Source organism: Aethalodelphis obliquidens, unplaced genomic scaffold (assembly GCF_003676395.1).
Source record: "Aethalodelphis obliquidens isolate GAN/ISIS:26980383/991018 unplaced genomic scaffold, ASM367639v1 scaffold23, whole genome shotgun sequence".
Classification (NCBI taxonomy): Eukaryota; Metazoa; Chordata; class Mammalia; order Artiodactyla; family Delphinidae; genus Aethalodelphis; species Aethalodelphis obliquidens.
In genome coordinates this window covers 7,356,275-7,362,274 of record NW_020837967.1, presented here as the reverse complement: position 1 = coordinate 7,362,274, position 6,000 = coordinate 7,356,275, and positions in this window count along the sequence as shown.

Below are 6,000 nucleotides of genomic sequence, written 5' to 3'. Positions count from 1 at the left end.
TTCTGTATCCTGACACCAGTCAGAAACAGGTAGTTTCCAGGTGAGTTAACATGGTGTCTTGGCGCTAGATTTTAGACATCTCGGTGATGTTCAGCCCATGCAGTTAGGGCCCAACAGGAACAAATGAATCTTTCAGGCTCTCACATGAGTCACAAATTCCATACAAGGCCTGCTTCCAGCCCCTGGCACTAAAGATTAATAGCTTTTCACCCTGACTATAAGCATTTGATCCCCTTGAGACAGACGCACTCTCAGAGGGAGTTCTGACCAAGAGTTCTGACCCCACCCTGGCTATGAGGAAAGGCTTGGGCTAAGAAGCAGAAGTTAATAGGGGTGGAGAGCCTTGATGGCTGACGGAAATGGCCTGAGAGAAAAATCTTATTTAAATTTTTAAAACTTAAAATAATTATGCTAGAAGATGATAAAGCAATGTGTTCAAAACACGTACGGGAAATGGCTCTGAGTTTAGAGTTCTCGGCTCGCTGAAACTATCAGTCAGACGTGAGGAACAAAAAAGACACTCTTGGGCATGCACGTGGGAGCTCAGAAGGCTTACTACGCATGTCTTCACCATGACGCGATCACTCAGAAACTACTCTGGCAAAAGAAAAGAGGAATTTAAGAAAGGGAAAGAAATGGGATAGAAGAAACAGGGGCTGCTAAATTTGGCCAAGAGTATGAGCCCTTAGGCTGGACAATTCAGAGAGCCTTCTCTCAAGCAGCTAAATTCTAGAAACAAAAGACTGAATTTCTGTTTCCATAGGTCCATTCACACTTTGAGAGGACCCTTCCTGAATAACTCAAAGCTCTCTAAAAATAGGTACCTCCATTGAGCCTGGCCTTTGACCCGTCTCATCTTCCCGCTCAGTGACTAACTCAGTTAAGCATCCACAATGGCGTTCCACTGGAGTCGACACAAGCAATGTCCCCGCCCCCCGCCCACCCGGGCCTGGCAGTTTTCCAAGTGATCCACCTCTGATCATCTCGTAGGGGATTTCCTACTGCAAGAAAAGAAGGATGGCTGAGCTCGAAGTTCTTGAGTCTGTCTGTGGTGGCTAAATTTCTGAGGCCAAAATCAGGACATGAGACTTGAGGGTCAAGTTAAAATATACTTACCTGAACAGAATGGACAGAATATTTAAAACCAGAAAATTTGGGATATACAGCTCTCATATTGTCCCAAGATGCTTGTCTGAGAGACAAGGCAGGTGTGAAAAGGTAAGGTCCTGACCCAGTGGGCACTTGGATAATAATCCTGTAACATGAACCTCTTCTTACGTTTCTCTTTTTTTTTTTTTTTGCTGTACGCGGGCCTCTCGCTGTTGTGGCCTCTCCCGTTGTGAAACACAGGCTCCGGACGCGCAGGCTCAGTGGCCATGGCTCACGGGCCCAGCCGCTCCACGGCATGTGGGATCTTCCCGGACCGGGGCACGAACCCGCGTCCCCTGCATCGGCAGGCGGACTCCCAACCACTGCGCCACCAGGGAAGCCCTGTGCTCTTCTCTGAGGAGTGCTCCCAGTGACCCTCTCTCACCTGGGAGGGGGAAGACATTTGGTGCTTTAACAGGCTTGTACCTGGGCACGCCTTTAAATCCACAGTCTTTAGGGATTTGTTTGATGATTATGAGCGCCTGTTGGTTGGGGGATAGGGGAGAGATAGAAGGAGAAAGTATCTGATAACTCAGTCTCTTCTCTTTTGTCCCTAAAAACAGGCCCCATGCTGTGTATCCCACTTAGCAAACAAGTTTTTCCCTTAGAAGGCCGTTAGGCAGATTGCCGCTGTTACCCTAGCATGACCTCTGGAGTGGCTGGGTCGGGGCTGGCGATCATAACTTCGCCTTAAACCACTTATCGAAGTGTTTCTTCCTACTCCTTAGAATATCCTACCTCAGAACAGTTCTGAAAAATATGACTTTCCATCTCATTACTTTTCCACATGTCAGTGTTTCTTAGTGATGGCTGCCCCTAAGAACCACATGAGCTCAGTGGTCTACCTACCCGTCAACGCCCTCCAGACACAAGCCCTGAGGAAATACTACAACTCTAGGAAGGAACCTCTGGGCCTACCTGCCGTCTCCAGGGCTCCTGCAAAGGACCCACAGGTCTTGGCCACCAGAATGCTCCAGTGCCAGCTGGGAGAGAAGAACTAGGAGTTCTCCCTTTCCTCTGGAGGTCGTGTCATATTCGATGAACTCTGCTGCAAGAGAGGGATAAAGGCTGGGAAGGCTCGCTTCCCCACAGAGATTGTTTCATAGCCGGTAGACACATGCCCCAAATCCAGAGAGGCAGTAGGCACTTTGCAAATATTTACCTAGCAACATGGCAACAAGGGAGTAGTAGTTAAAGTTCTATTTAACTTCAAGGACACACACCCTGCACTTCATTCTCTCCTCCCATTTAAAAAAAAAGGCTACATCCTTTCCTGTGACTATCTTTCCAAGTGTTAAAAACCATGTGAAGGTTGGACCCCTTTAATTTCCAAATCATCCAGTTATCCAGGATTTGAACATCCGATGGAGACGTTTGCTTTCACATGTGAAGGGAATGGCTGTCACTCGGCCTTGGAGTTCAGACTCATCCTTGCATTATTGGAAATGAGAATCACAAGCTCTGCAGACTTTTCTAGATCTGCTGCTGATCTTCTACAGAAAAATTAAGGACACCAAGTGTTTGGTGCTTACGGAAATCCACGACAACAAAACATGATAGAGAAAGGAACCAGAACATAACCTTCCTGCATTTTCCATCAGGAGCTGAGGGGAAAACTTAAATGCCTTCAGAGACCCACCTAAGTAAGTCACCTTCCCCTCAAAATATGTAACTGTGGGCTTGGTGTCGTGGCAATAGCATGTTAGCAGAAAAGCTTGCTGAAAGGTAGAGCTCATACGAAGAACAAGGGGAAGACCTTAGTCACTAAAAACTCACATAGCAAGACAAGCATTTGCCTCTGTGTAAACCGCATTCTCAGATGTGCCATATGCCACAGCGCTTAAGGATAATATAAGGGCCTCGTGTAAGATGAACGGTACCCACAGCGGAAAACATTTTATTAAGTAGCACTTGCATGGCGCCATCTTGTGGTGAATCCCTTCAGCAACTTGAAAGAAACAGGAAGCCCATTTTTCTCACTTAATTAATTTTGTGAAGTGCAGTATTTAGACTATTTTTGACAAGTTTAAGAATACCTTGAGCTTCTACTTGCTAATAATAAAAAAGGGCTCAGGATACATTTTCCATTGGATCTAAGAGTGAATAAATATTGATTGAGATTTCCCCATCCCAAAGTCAGCGATTACAAAATCCAGGAAACAGATACACACTATTATATATAAAACAGATAAACAACAAGGACCTACTGTATAGCGCAGGGAACTAGATTCAATATCTTGTAATAACCTATAATGGAAAAGAATCTGAAAAAGAATATATATACATACATATATACAAAGAACTGAATCACTTTGCTGTACACTTGAAACTAACATAACATTGTAAATCAACTATACTCCAATAAAAAATAAATATATAAAAAGTAAAAAATAAAATCCAAGAAAATTTTTGAGGAAGAAATTTGACTGTTTCACAGAAAATTATTTTTTAACAAGTTACTTTTTAATTAATTTATTTATTTTTGGCTGCATTAGGTCTTCATTGCTGCACACAGTCTTTCTCTAGTTGCAGCAAGCGGGGGCTATTCTTTGTTGCGGTGCACGGGCTTCTCATTGCAGTGGCTTCTCTTGTTGCAGAGCATGGGTTCTAGGCACGTGGGCTTCAGTAGTTGTAGCGCATGGGCTTAGATGCTCTGCAGCATGCGGAATCTTCCCAGACCAGGGCTCAAACCCGTGTCCCCTGCATTGGCAGGTGGATTCTTAACCACGGTGCCACCAGGAAAGCCTGACAGTTACTGTTTTATTTGAGAAAAGAACTTCTCAAATCCCGAGGTTCAGGCTCTAGATTAAGTTGTACTATCTCATTTCCAAACAATTTCAAAGATAAGGGGATTTTTCTAGATATGGTCATTGATAGATTGGTTTTAAACAACCTGAAAGGAAATTAATGGCCTGAGCACATGGACTCTGTATTTTTCTCTTTTCCTTTTTCAACTCGAGAAAGGCTTCACCAGTGGTGTCTCCCTAAAATTTACATGTAAATGATGCAGGGCCTCCTGTTCACTTATGAAAACTTCACACAATTGAATAAGCACCTGAAGAACCAGAACTGAAACCAAGGTTCCCTAATTTCTAGGCTCACGGTCTTCACTGTAGCTCTCAGGGCTCTGCTTAGATAGTGAACCCACACTGGTTAGGAGTGGTGTGAAGTTCTGCATTTTGTGTGGTGATGAAATCAGAGTTGTGGATCTGTGGCCAGGTAGTTGTGGGGAGACACCTAAGCGAGATGGCCAGATCGGTCAAGCTGGGGACTGGAAAAGCTCCAGGCCACATTCAGGATTCTTTATGTTGCCAGCCCAGCTTTACAGCAAACACCGCCCCCCCCCCAAACCCACCAGCCTGTAAGACTCTCCCCGCCACCAAAATCTTCTTCAGTCCTGCACTTACTTCATGGTGATACCACAGTGCCAAGTTCACAGAAGGCACTCAGTGAATGCTCTTGACGGATTACTCATGACATATCTCATCATGATGAATATCAGAAGACCCCCAATGCCTGAAACATATTGGCCATGAAATAAATACTTGGTTGACTGAATTTTTAAAAAAAATTTAAATCAGAATTCTTTCTGAAGCCACTATGGAGAACAGTATACAGGTTCCTTAAAAAGCTAAAAATAGAGTTACCATATGATCCAGCAATTCCACTCCTGGCCATATAGCGGGAGAAGACCATAATTCGAAAAGATACATGCACCCCAATGTTTATAGCAGCACTATTTACAATAGCCAAGACATGGAAGCAACCTAAATGTCCATCGACAGATGAATGGATAAAGAAGATGTGGTGTATATATACAACGGAATATTATTCAGTCATAAAAAAATAATGAAATGATGCCATTTGCAGCAACATGGATGGACCTAGAGATTATCATACCAAGTGAAGTAAGTCAGACAGACATATAATATCACTTATATGTGTAGTCTAAAAAAGTGATATAAATAAACTTTATCTCGAGCAGAAATAGACTCACACAGAAAGCAAACTTGCGGTTACCAAAGGGGAAAGGGGGGGGAGGGATAAATTAGGAATAGGGGATTAACAGATACACACTACTATATATAAAATAAACAACAAGGAACTACTGTATAGCAGCGGAAACAACTATACTCAATATCTTATAATAATCTATAATGGAAAAGCATCTGAAAAAGAATATATATGTGTCTATATGTGTGTGTGTGTGTGTGTGTGTGTGTATAACTGAATCACTTTGCTATACACCTGAAACTAACACAACATTGTAAATCAACTATAATTCAATTTACAAAAAAAAAGAGAATTCTCACTTGCCCAAACTCTGAGTTCTTTTGTTCAGATTAAGCTTAAACACACATTTATTGACTGCCCATTGGTATGGTCCAGGCATGGTGATATATATGCTCATTGTGGCTAAATTTGTACAGCCAGCCTGGCTGACTGAGGCCACACTTTGGTAAACATGGATCGTTGTGGTGGGAAGTCCCTCTACTGGAAGAAATAAGCAGTGATGGGTGCGAATTATCCCAATTAGCTTCCAAGGAACTGGGGGGTGAGGGTGCCTGAAAATGATGTTGGGGGTCAGGAGGTCATCTAACTCAGCTTTCTGGAAGCCAGGTGCTAGGCACGGCTTGAAAGGCAGGACAGAGTAAGCCACAGACAACGCCATCGGCCAGGTGAGATTTGGAAGGAGGATGTGGCTGGAGGAAACTGAGATCAAAAGCAAAGTGGTTGGAAGTTGGCCATCAGATTCCAGGAAGGGAGGACCATCAAAGGAAGCTGCAGGGAGCCCAGGAGCAGAAGACATTTTGGTGAGAGTCTTAAAGTGGAATAAAGGAGAAAACAGGA